The sequence below is a fragment of the Cydia fagiglandana genome, chromosome 15, assembly GCF_963556715.1.
Source record: "Cydia fagiglandana chromosome 15, ilCydFagi1.1, whole genome shotgun sequence".
In the NCBI taxonomy this organism is placed as follows: Eukaryota; Metazoa; Arthropoda; class Insecta; order Lepidoptera; family Tortricidae; genus Cydia; species Cydia fagiglandana.
Window position 1 is genome coordinate 13,774,782 of NC_085946.1, and position 13,930 is coordinate 13,788,711.

The following is a 13,930-nucleotide window of genomic DNA, read 5'->3' on the forward strand; positions in this document are numbered from 1 at the left end:
AGTCGGACTCGCGCACGAAGGGTTCCGTACCATAATGCAAAAAAAAAACAAAAAAAAAGCAAAAAAAAAAACGGTCACCCATCCAAGTACTGACCACTCCCGACGTTGCTTAACTTTGGTCAAAAATCACGTTTGTTGTATGGGAGCCCCATTTAAATCTTTATTTTATTCTGTTTTTAGTATTTGTTGTTATAGCGGCAACAGAAATACATCATCTGTGAAAATTTCAACTGCCTAGCTATCACGGTTCGTGAGATACAGCCTGGTGACAGACAGACGGACAGACGGACGGACAGCGAAGTCTTAGTAATAGGGTCCCGTTTTACCCTTTGGGTACGGAACCCTAAAAATATCATCTACTAATGTTATTGTTATGCACAAGCAGAAGATATTATAGAATCTTGTTTATTTACAAGAAGATGACATTTTTCTCCACATACCATATATTTTTGAGAAAAATATAGCTAGGTATTTTAGTTTAAAAATCATTGTTACAATAAATATAGGCTTTTCCAGAGAACATTTACCGAAACGAAAGCAGAATTCACAAGGGTTTTCGGTGGACGACCGTAACGCGAATGATTGTTTGGACTGACCTTTCTATAAATATATAAATGTATTTTATTGTGTAATAATTATAATAATTATTAAGTTATATTAAATCTGGGAATGAAATTATATCAGAAAGGAGATTCTTAAATGAGTAGGTATACTCGTAACATGCTTTGTGCATTAAATATACCTCCCTCTATTGAGTGAAAATAAAACAAAATACACAGGTAATCTGTGTTGCGGTTTTAAAGTGCCATCTGTTACACCTTTGACAAATTAAAAATGATTACTTGTCAAATGAAGTCGCCATGTTAGAATTACACCGATACTATAAGCATCACTCACACAAACAAGCAATGAGGCAAAATTTTACCAATATTCAAAGGCTTTTTTCTTAATAATTTTAATCAAAATCTAGTATTTTTTTACGTTAAGCGAAGACAGAAATATATATACTACCCAAACATTACATATACAAGTGAAGAAACCCTATATAATAGGAGCTAGGGTGCCAAGAAAGTTGTATGAAAATCGAGCAAGGAGAACCACCTTAAGTCAAAATGACAGATAAAGACAAACGATTATTACTATTATTAGCTAATTGAGGTTTGTAGCGCCTTTATGAACAAGGGGTTAAAAAGATAAAAATACAGCCTACTTTAATAACAGTAAACGCATAAGAACCTGAGAGTTTAAGCACATTTATCTTGGTACTTACACTTTTGCTAAATCTTTCTCTTTTACTCTAATGAAAGCATAAGTATGTGTTTACTTTTGAATTGGCTTAACACGCTGCCGCATGTCAGTTTTATTTAGATACACCTAATATTTTACATGTTTATTTATCGGTTGGTATTGATAAAATCTGACCGAACAACATTCGATAAAATCGGCGGCCCATTGTGTGATGGCCTACTTAAGTACAAAAGCACAACGCATTATTGGGTTCTTTCAAGCGTTTGATTAAATTCAGACTCGCCCTGTGTACCGTTTACGTCATTCGTCACCAAAGGCCTCGTGTACCTCAATAAAAGCAATAAAAGTTAATAGCCCGAGAGTCAGAAACAGATTTCCATCACGAATCCAGTAGGTACCAATAGGTAACTTGTAAGGTGGTTAATGGCGTTTTGTAATGAACCCTCTTGGACGTCAGACGTGTGAAATTAACCTCAACCCTCCAACGGATGGACTCATATTCAAGAGACTTTATCATACACTTTCCTTAACCGCTTTGGTAATGACACTACATTAATTAATTACCTATTTATTTGTTTGAGTGCTGCCATTCGTCAACCCACCAACGGAGCGTCAACTGATATCCGCGAAGGTTCATTACAACCCTAGGGACCATTAATTCCAGACAACAACTCATTTACCTTTAAGGCAAATGTGAATATTTGTTGGAAAATAGGCATGTTTGCTTTCCATCAGGCGTGTCGCAATTGTTTGTTTACTTCGTTCAAAAAAACTTCGTCGTATAATGACAAAGCGAGTTATTTTACTACAATTTCTTCCTACACTAGCCGAAATATAAACTCACTAACCCCCACCCGCGACTTCATCCGCGACTTCATCCGTTTCTACGCTTCTTCGTACTTTCAACGACTTCTTCGTTAAAACTTTCGACATAAGTGTCATGTTTGGGGTTGTTATAAAAAAATATATTCTTACTACATTTGGAGGTTACTATTCCATTATAACGGAACTGTTTCATATATTTAGATTACTCTCTCCAGTATCTCCAGTAGCCTATTAGTCAAAACGCGTATCTCTCAGTAGTTCTCAGCCTATAATTAGCATCCCATTCGTTAGCCGCGCTTCCCTTTAATAAGAAGTTCCCACAAGCGCTCAAAATTAACAATACTGTTTAAATTATGAGCAAGACAATTACACCAATTATCCACAACATGTTATGGTTAAATATTTAACACTAATATACATCGTGAAAGATGAGGCTTAATAATTGGGTTTCGGTTAGCATGACTCACTTGTGTAAACATAACTGCAAATATTGTTTAAGGATATTATTAAAGGAGGTCTCGCTTGGCTACCCGCCTTTGTACGAAAGCTACCTAAACTCTGCGTCAAAAGGAGAGCTACAGGGGATTAAAATATAGCCGGATTTTGTCATGATGCCCGCTTTTGCCAAAGGAGTATTGATAAATATCAAATAATATTTCATACTGCGGCAAATTCCGGAAAAGGTACATATTTCCTTTTTTTATAAGTCGCACGTCTAATGCCAGCACTGCTTCTACTCGTTAAATAAGGTAGAAGTACTAGTGCTCGACGCTATACTAGTATTCCACATGGGAACTTTATGTCAAAGAGACAAGGATTAAATTTAAATACAGAAAAATCTTCGCCCTTCAAATTTAACCTATATTACTTTGACATAAAGTTCCCATGTCGAATACTAGTGCAGCGTCGAGCACTAGTACTTCTACCTTAATACTTAGGTATTAAAATAAATTAATCGTATCATCATTATTGAAATTAGAATACTTAAGTCTGGGTAAAATAATCATTTTATTATCATGTACACCTAGCAATTGCTATCAAGCTTAGATTAACGTAGCCTACATTAGTAGGCTACGTTAATCTAGCTTAAAAGGGGCGACAGGATAGAGAGGACCTTTATAGACTTAGTAAATAGCATTTCAAGTTAAGCTTGTTTTTTATCGCTAGGTAATTTGAACGCCAATTTAAAGTAGGCCGTTGCCTACGCCCTCGGTGACCCAACCATTTTTCCTGCCGACGTAAAGTTGACACGAAAATTATCTCATTATCATTCAGACATATTTTATACATGTATATAAAATATCTCTTGCATTAGAGATTTGTTCCCATCTGAGGACCTGTGTTAGGACGAAGAGGGTTTATAAACAAACGGCTCGATCCTAAAAATGTATTAGATCTCTACTAGACCTCAACAACTTACGATATGGATAATTTAAAGATATTTGTAAGATAGATATGTCAACGTTTTCGCGATTCTGGAGGCCCTCTTGAACGATTTCGACAAGTTATGACTTAGATATCCAAGTCACATCTAGTCGATATCTAATGTAAATCTAGTTGATCTCTATATCGTTTCTAGATCTTGTGATTATCTCGTTTCCCGAATACGCGTGTAAGTCATTATTTAGCCTACTGGCCAATAATACAGGCATATATACCGGGTATGGCATGTAACATGAGCAAATAATTAAAACATAGATTGCACTCCTCAAACAGTGACACTTTTGTTCAACAACTTTTAAAATTATTGAAGTATTTAGACTCACTATTTTTCATACAAAATAAATATTATCTTCAATGGACGCCATCGCCACGCCATTTCATTGTGATTGACGTTGCTTGTCACGTCTTAAACATAACAAAATTCGCAATACATTGCGTCTTAGAATAAACTTTAAAGTGTGTTTAAAATCAAACCACAAGTTATTTTTAAAAGTCGCTGAACAAATGTTGGTCAGTATAAGGAGTACAGCCTACAGTTTAAATGTTTGCTCATATTACAGGCCACACCCGGTATAAATAAGGTTTTGGCCAGTACTTACACATTGATTAGTGATTAGCGGATTAATTTACTTCTCGTAATCTCGTCAAAACTATGAACTCCTACTAATCACTGATCAAATTTTCTTTGACTCTGATACGTAGGTAGCAGTGGCGGCGCATCCATAAAAGCCGATTCCCACCGGCTTGCCTGTTTTTGGACGTTTGTGTAGAGTTAAAGGAAAAATGTAAGCCAAATTAGCCCCGGCTTGCCTAGGGATATGTTTGACGCGCCGCCACTGGTAGGTAGGTACTACATTAGCATACTCGTAAAGCTAGTTTAATCAAATCCCTCTCCACCAGCCGTAACAATATTGATGCTAGTTTTTTTGCGAATGTAAACATACTGCAATAGTATAAACAAATTAAAATAAAACATTTATATTTTTTTTAGCATAATAACTAACCTAGTTTAATCCAATCTCTCTCCACCAACCGTAACAATATTAATGCAAGTTTTTTGCGAATGTAAACAGACTGCCATAGAATAAACAAATTCCGTAATAGTTACTTCTCGTGTCGAATGATGATCCCTATGACAGTTCATTTTTATATGACGTAGCAGCCACGTAACATATGTATTTATAGATGTTTTTTGAAAGTTAAGTGATGTTTGGTAAGTTAAACACAGTAATTTATTTAGAAATGTAATATTTATTCATAAAAATACGCTAAAACCTAATCACGTATTTTTAAATTGAGCCCAAGACTTGTAATACAGTAATTTTATACATTTCGCGTTTGCGTTAAATCCGGTAGTTCTGATTTTTTGCAGACGTGATTATGATGTTGCTCCAATGAATATATACAAGTTGGTGACTTCGAGCGCTGAACGCAACTTTGTCAAATATCGAAAAATCCGCGAAAATTTCGGTTTTCTTTTAGATTTGGGCGATCATAACTCTGCGTGTGCTTTCAAAATCGTTGGAAGTCCACAAGATAAGTCTATCTCGTTCTATAAAACACTTCCTTTTGCTCCAGCTGATTTAAAGAGACATTCCATTTCCAACTGCAGCTGCAATACTGTTCATTTTCTATGGAAATTGACAATGACAGCGACGCGTTTCCATAGTAAAATGAACAGTATTGCAGCTGCAGTTGGAAATGGAATGTCACTCTTAAAATTCGCTTGATGTGGCAAGGGGACGACATTTGGACGACATAAACTGTCTAATAAAAAGTCATCCACGGATTGAGAGACATATGGTTTGGCAGACGACAGATAGCAATGTGTCACCGAATTCGTATACGCGTTGCCCGCGCCCGACATTTCTGTCATGCACTCGTGTTACCAGGTAAATATTACAAGAAATAGGTCGCACTTACAATTTATTCTTTAAGTCAATGCGGCCAAATCTGTTAGCGGGAAATTCCGTTTATTAGGAACTTGTAGTTTTATTTTTCAACCGTAGGCAATAGTACTCTTTTGACTGCTGAATCTAAAAGCTATCACTGCTTTATCGATGATGATAACAATAGTGAAAAAGGTGCTCATGTACGGAATTTGCCGCAGACGGGTTTACTTGCCGCATTGACTTCGATGTTTCCTCGAAAAATAACCCAATTCGCAACTTTAATTTTAGTTCATGCAACTTTAGCCGTTAATGGCAATTTCCTTTGAAAATTAAACATTTGTCAAGTTTACCGCCACCCCTAATTGGGCCGATGCTGAGGGCAAATGGCCTTAATCCTCTGAAATCCTGAGCAGACATGGCACCCGCAATGGGACTGCGGAAGAAAAATGAGCACTAACGAATCCGAAAGCGAAAGGATAAAAGAGTTAGGGCTCATATAATTCCCTTTCTATTTTAAAGTCGCTTCCTGAACAGTTAATATTGACTATTTGTCTACATGTGTGGTGGTTATTTGTATGCAGCGAACGTTTTTTTAATTCTATTGGCCGTCTCGAGCGGGCTTATTTTTATACGTTTTATGGGCTTTATCGGTTACTTCGTGTGCGAGATCGTCTGATAGCGCCTGTATGAGCCTAACCACATACTACCTACTCGTAAAATATATCGTAGGTACAATACATTTGTCTCGCTCATCCTGCTAGAGTTTATGAGTGAGAGAACAGTTTATGTCTTTTTGTAGGTGCGTACAGATGCTCCCAAGTACGGCAGCCGGGTGTAGATATTGCCGCTTTCGTTTTTATTGTAGTCTCGAAAGAATAAAAGTACCAGATGTTTATACTGGAAGTTATCGGATCATTAAATTTTAGGGTTGTTTTAATATACAGATTTATTTATTTTTTACGATAGATTTAGTGCGGCGGTAAATTTAAATTAATTAGTTATTACTATTGCTTAAAATAATTTTAAGTACAAATAGTGAAATAGATGGTAACGTTAACCTCGCTAAGTTCTGACGGCAAAATTAATTTAAATCAATATTGGTTACCATCAGGCAATTCGTCTTCTATTTTGCTTCCTACATCATAAAAAAGTACCTAATAAACGACGATTTGTATTTCCTTTGAGAATCTAATGAATAAAAAAAATACTACTCTGTTCCAATTGCAAATAAATAATTAGGTTCTATAGAAGTAGACAAAGGCCTTAAGTAGTTTCCGACCGCCACTAAAACCTCTTAGGATTATTCAGATAGAGTGTCTGATATCTATGTTATTATATTCTCCATAGAGCAACAATCCAACAAAGTTTTTTATTTATAATCTCCTCGGAGAAGCAAGTTCGGAAACATAGCAGAGATTAGACAAGTTCTGAGCACTTATACTGAGCCTTAGTCCGTGGGGAATAGTTTGACGATAAGACGATAATATTACAATACATCTCGTTATCGGGCTTAAAAAGGATAAGTGCGATGGTTACATCATTAAAATCATTTTGTTTTAAAATTAAATTAACTTTAAATTCAATACCACCCATAGCAATATTTAATGTAAATACGTATAAGTCCTTAGAAATTGATTTATATCCTTTTATCCGCCTGTAGCCGTGACTGCCGTGAGCCATGCAAAATCGAAATCTAACCAAAACAAATGCAATTTTGATTTGTCCGAGAAAATATTCAAATTGAAGACCCTTTTTTACCTCCTGGCAAAATATTTGGTTTCATGTGATAGTTACTCGCCCGCGGCACGCAGTGAGAATATCAAAAAACATACATACATACATATATAGGCTGATAAACACATTACCCTCCTTTTCGTCGCGCAGTCGGGTAAGAAGGACAGGATTCGAGGACGCGCGCTTACAGGAATGAGGGTTAGTTTAAGTATAGTAGAGACAGATGGTAGTAGACAGTATTGTACATATTCGCCTACACTGTTAACTGTACAGTGGTGAACCTTATGCCTTTTGTAATAAGGTCCACCGATGTACAGTAGGAGTGTTGTTGTTTGTACACGTTTGAGTGCTTAAAGCAGCCGTAGTTACTCGTAGATGATAAGGCGAGCAATTACATCTTACCTAGTTTCTCGTTTCATCTTTCATTGAATAGAATCGAGATCGTGGTGTTGGAATTCAGGATGATAATTATCGATAGATACTTAATGTGTTATTTAAAATAAGGAAACGAAAGTTAAACGGGGAAATAATAGTATAAATAGTTACTCGTAGGTGCGTATAATTGCTACAGAAAACAAAGTAGGTCCTACACGTGTAAAAAGTACTTAAAAAAAACTGGTCAAGTGCGAGTCGGACTCGCGTTTCAAGGGTTCCGTACATCACACAATTTTCAACAGTTTTTTTTTGTACGTGTAACGTGACGTGAGTGAAACGTCTTGAAAACCCCGAATGAGTCAATCAAGTTTTCAACACATGTAATATGAAGTTTTCTGGCGTGGCGGCTTATATCTCCGCAAATATGCAAAGTAGCTTAGATAGGAAATTAAATGCCGAACAATAGTACAAGTGTCTAAATGCGAAGACTGAAGACCGAGCTCCGCCAGGCGTGTCTCACTCCGCGATTTCGTCGCTTTGCTACAGGTAGCTAAAAGTACATCCGTTCGACCCCAATTTTGGGGTTTGCCATAAGCCGCGCGTGGCGCTGTCGCCACCTAGCGGCCATATCTGTGCTGATCGTGACAGACGCGTTTTGTTAGAGAGTGAGTCTTCTGTACCTAGTACTATTATTTATTCTGTGGCTCCGCGTAGAGCTTAAAACTCGGAGCGTCCGACGGGTCGCGCTTCCTACAACTTCCGCAAGTGTTTTAAAAGCGAAGGCCGAAGAGAGATAATACCTACAAGGTGGCCAAAAAATACGCACATTCCCGTAGCCAGGGAGGTTTTCGGATTATACCTACTCAGCAACATTTACTATGGGACCCGAAATCGCGAAAAAAAATGTATCCTCCCATAGAAAACGGACCAGCCAAAACGTATGAAACAGCCAAATTTTTCTTCGCGATTTCGGGGTTGCACGTCGGCAAAGGGAATACACTTAGTTTATTTTTTGGCCACCCTGTATAGTGCTTTTTAAAACACGTGACAATACCTAGTAACCTAATCAATCAGTACTACAAGTACCATTGCGGCTGTGTGCCAGATACAGCCTAGTCGCATTTTTTTATCTACAGTCCAACTCACGCTAAAGGCACGCCTCTTCGGGACGTTTCGGGTCTTCGGCCTTATGCGGATATCGGCCTAGGGCCTTCGCAATAGCTGTCTACATCATGTTTCACTTAAAGCGGCTTATTGCGGCTGTGTCCCTAAAAAAACCTAAACCGCATTTTTGTTTTTAAATCCGACTCACGCTTGACTCTAGATTTCTAATAAGTTTTCCTGTCATCTTTAGGTAAAGGACTATTTTGTATATTTTTTTCAGAATTTTAGACTTTGTAGTTTCGGAGATAGAGGGGGGGGAATGGTCATTTTTTGTCTATTTTTTTGAATAACTTCTAAAATTTATATCGTAAATTTATAAAAAAAATATATTTGAGATTCTCACAATGAGCTCTTTCGTTTGATCTGTAACACGACATAGTTTGCAAAACTTTGATTTTTAATTTTATGGTTTACCCCCCAAAAGTAGCCCCTATGTTTAAAATTCATTTGTTGACGTTACATATCCGTTTTTGGGTCACAGACTTACATATGTGTACGAAATTTCAACTTAATTGGTCCAGTAGTTTCGGAGCAAATTGGCTGTGACAGACGGACGGACAGACAGACGCAAGAGTGATCCTATAAGGGTTCCGTTTTTTCCTTTTGAGGTACGGAACCCTAAAAAACTACGGGTTGCACTCCGGGAGTGCCGGCTGAAGTGAAAGAAAACTCAATAACATTGTAACAGTTTTTCGATCAGGTCACGTCGAATCTTACGGTCACGTGACTTTTCGCGAGTCCAAAATTTTTTCCCCATCACCAAAAGTGCACATCGCAAAACGAAAGTGCGGGCAAAGTGGAGAAGACTGAGCAGGAAAGCGGACCCTGGCGCTAGGCCGGGAAAACGCTAGGTCGAAGAAGAAGAAGACAAAAAGTGCACAGCACCGCTAAAGAAGTTTTCCCATCAAAAATGTGAAATAAAATCGATTATCTTTCGCAATAATATGAACGCTTTAATGCGTACAGTTATACAAAACGCGCATTATTAAGCACGAGTACAAAAGGCATCGTACAAGACATAAAACACGACATTACACGGTTCAACAATTTTCACATTCGTCGTGAAGCGTAAAAAAGAAACTCTCGAAGCATGAGACCGTTATTAAAACGGGTCTAAAGGGTGCGAGATTTAGGTATCCCTTAGGTTTCGTGCCAAGATCGTGATCCAAATTACGAGTTATACGTGTGGCAGGGTCAGAAATTTCTCCATGTTTCTGCGCAAGGATCTCGTTATTGCTTATTTATTTCCAATGTTCGGAAAAAGAAAGAGATAATAAAGCAATTTTTTTTTTCTTTAGAGAGTGTTGAATAATCATCACAACGGCGAGCTTCCAACGGCACACGATACAATTTAATTCAAATACCTATGTAACATACATGTCACTATTTAACAAATATATTTCTCATACCTAAATATAAATAAGTGCTACTATTCAAAGTTGTAATTCAGTAAGTTTGTATTTACATATTGACGAGATTATACACTTGTAACTGCAAGCAATGTTTGAATTCCATCAACCTAACTCAGCCTTTGGGATTGTTTTTCATCAACAAATTCTAATTATTATAGCTCATGCTCATGCTACATTAAATTTCAGCAGGAACCACCTAGTTTATGTTTGCTTTTAAGGAAAGTTGATCCTAAATGCAGATAGAAAATACTATTATGAAAAAAGTTCTAGAAAAAAGAGGTAGGTTGAGTCATTATTAACATTCTGACTGCACCCCGTCAGATATTCCTTAATATCACATTTTATTTTTCATAAAACCTTTGTTTGCGAAAGTTATTTGATTCCAGAATGTGTTGAGTTTGGTATTATTAGTCTATGAAGTAGCTAAGATATTTGTTAGACTCCGATTTATCCATTTAGACTCCGATAACATTTTCTATTTTATTGACTTTGGACTCACTTAGTATTATTGATTTTGGCGACATTGTCTTAGAAATTGTACACTAACCACCATTATAGGAATCGAGTGGAGAGGATAGTTAATGGATACGACTAGACTAGGTATTAAGGTGTAGTACTTAATTAAGTTCAGACAGTCAACAAACGGAGGATGGTATAGCGTTTAACAGTAGGTACAATCGCCATCAGATATATCGGAGCGGCCAAGGCGGTCACAAATATCTGAGCACGCCTCTATTGTCAGGGCGTTAGAGTGCGTGTTCAGATTTTGTGAACACCTTGGCCGCTCCGATATATCTGATGGCGACTGTACCTAGCTTATACAGTACAGGTAATACAGGATTTCGAGGACGGGACGGCACAAAGACTCTTTGATGACGTAAAACAATAACCTAATATATCCCCAATAACATAATTCTAACTTAAAATAAAATGTTTTACTCCTAGTAAATAGTGACAGTTTTTTTTTAATGTAATTTTTGAAGTTATGTGAAATGAGATCTTCTTAAGTTCTTTGAATTAGGTACATATTTTTTAGTAGGTAATGTAATCACATCACCTGATTTGTTTTACTTTTTTTAATTATCTTCTTTTCATTTATTTTGTATAATATAAAAATGACGGTTTCTTATTTTATAAATATCAGATATTCAAATAATATATACCAATTTTGTTCAAAATTTGGTATAATAACATAATAAGTACGAAAGAAAATTTTAGATACATACAAAGATGAAAAGTTGCGAAAAGCATTTGATTTCTCAAAAGAAAGTCCAGTTCATTTTTCTTAAATAAACTGACTCGTAAAACGCCGGGAATACAAAAGTTTTTCAGATTTATTACGTCTTACAACAGTCAGTTTTAATAAGATTTTTTAGAGACAATTTTACTTCGATGTTGTACAGTCGACCTCAAAGATTTGTTTACACTTTTGCATCTTACTTTTTTGTAATAAGGCGAAAAGTGTAAACATATATTTAGTTTGACGTGAACTGTACCACAGCCACATTTAAATAAAATACATACCTATTAGGGTAACATTCCATTTCCAACGATAGCTGCACTACTGTCAATTTTACTATGGAAATTGACAATGACAGCGACGCGTTCAGTACCGGTAGTGCAGCTGCGGTTAGAAATGGAATGTTACCATTAGAGTCTGTGCGGATAGAGAAGAGTCGTGAAATATACTTACCTATGGGAAACGATATCTACATTCTATGACTCTCTTTCCTCACAGAGTCAAGTCATATTACACCCTTCATATGACCTTTCGTCAAAAACAACATCAGCCTTATGTAACCACTATTAAGACTTAAAGTCCTCGATCAACACGTAAAGCCATAAACTGGGATTTATTTATTTAGCTATTGTTTTATGTGACAAGATAAACACAGTAACATTTTAATGACAGCCATAATGTTATGTTAAGCAAGCAGAAACATTATCGATAAGTTTTGGGTCATAAAAGTATACATAATCAAATTTGATTCCTTTTATGTCGTTATGGCGGCATTTTGTTGATGGGTTTGTTTTCATTGTTGATATATCATTGTTATAGTATGTACAGTCGCCAGATATATCGGAGCGGCTAAAAGTACTTTAGTTTATTAGTAGCTCAGTTCAAACAGTTCAACGTATGTTACACCGGGTGTGGCTTGTAACACGAGCAAATAATTAAAACATAGATTGTACTCCTCAAACGGTGACACTTTTGTTCAACAACTTTTAAAAATTATGAAGTATTTAGACTCCCTATTTTTCATACAAAATAAATATTATCTTCAATGGACGCCATTGCCACGCCATATCATTGTGATTGACGTTGCTTGTCACGCCTTAAACATAAGAAAATTCGCAATACATTGCGTCTTAGAATAAACTTTAAAGTGTATTAAAAATCAAACCACAAGTTATTTTTAAAAGTCGCTGAACAAATGTTGGTCAGTATGAGGACTACAACCTACAGTTAAATTTATTGCTCATGTCACAGGCCACTCCCAGTATACATACATATACAATTTTCTCATTTTTTTTCTGGTAAACCCTCATTCCCGCAATAAATTTCACATACTTACCAAAAGTGAAAATATTGGAACGGTAAAAATTGAATTTGTTTGTAGAGGCTGTTATTTTAGGATAGATGGCTAAAGCGGCTGAATTGACAAGGCGTGAAGTTTTCCCATTTAAAATGTATACCTATGTATATATTCTGGATATTCTAAAACGAAACCAAATTAAAATAATAACAAACTCATTTGAGTTTGTTATTAAATATTTATATATATCCCTTATTATTTCGCCTACAAAGTGCTACTTAGCTACCTAGCACTTTGCAATTGTAATTGTTGATACGCGTATTATAAATATGTACTTAGGTAATGTAGAAACAGCTAGGATACCCACGTCAAATTTTTATTTAGTAATATGGGTCCCGAACTCCCGAGCCAGACCGTGGGCCAAAAAACAGACGCATACTTATGTTTTATTTTTAAATAAACCCGACTTATCTTTCCACACTGTATAAAACACGGAAGGTGTCTTTATACGTTCAACTTGGTACTAAAATTATATCCGGTGTACTTGCTCCTCCATATACTTATAAGGAAGTATTTTCATATGTGACGTTATCTATTAAAAGGGACCTTATTAGCGATGGCGCTCACGCCATTATTAACGATGCTCCGATATAAATACAATGCCGCGCGACGCTGTGCGGCGTAAGCGCCATCGACAATAAGGTCCCTTTTCATAGATAATGCCCCATATGATGACCAATTGAGATACGACATTATATGGACGAGACATTGTTCTATTCTGTTCAGTCTATTTTCGTCTTTGTGGTTCCGTCATAACTTGGTTTTATTATATCATAAGCACGTGCACTTTTATAGAAACGCATCACTTTGATCTATGTAAATATTAGTAATATGTACAAGGATGTTAGGGATACAGGTAAAGTTGAACTATATTATAAGACTTTTTTTATAAATACTTAACACGACGGTGATAAACAAGCAAATAAAACACCTGCATCCTTGTTGGCGTCCTTGCTTCTTGGTAGCTTTACTTACTCACAATTAGTAGTACATTATTCATAAAAATACCTAGTAAATATTTAATAATTAAAACAATATATAGCCACTCAACTTTGATTGCCTATATAAAAATGTAGTACGTATATACACACGTGTACGTATGTACGTATATAACATATGTATGCAGCTGAAAAAAGTATAAAATAACACTCGTAGGTCTTTGAATTTGCAAAACATGAGTTCCAGAAGTTACACAGATATAATGAATTCAGAAATTAAGCCTCATGTTAACATTTTGTAC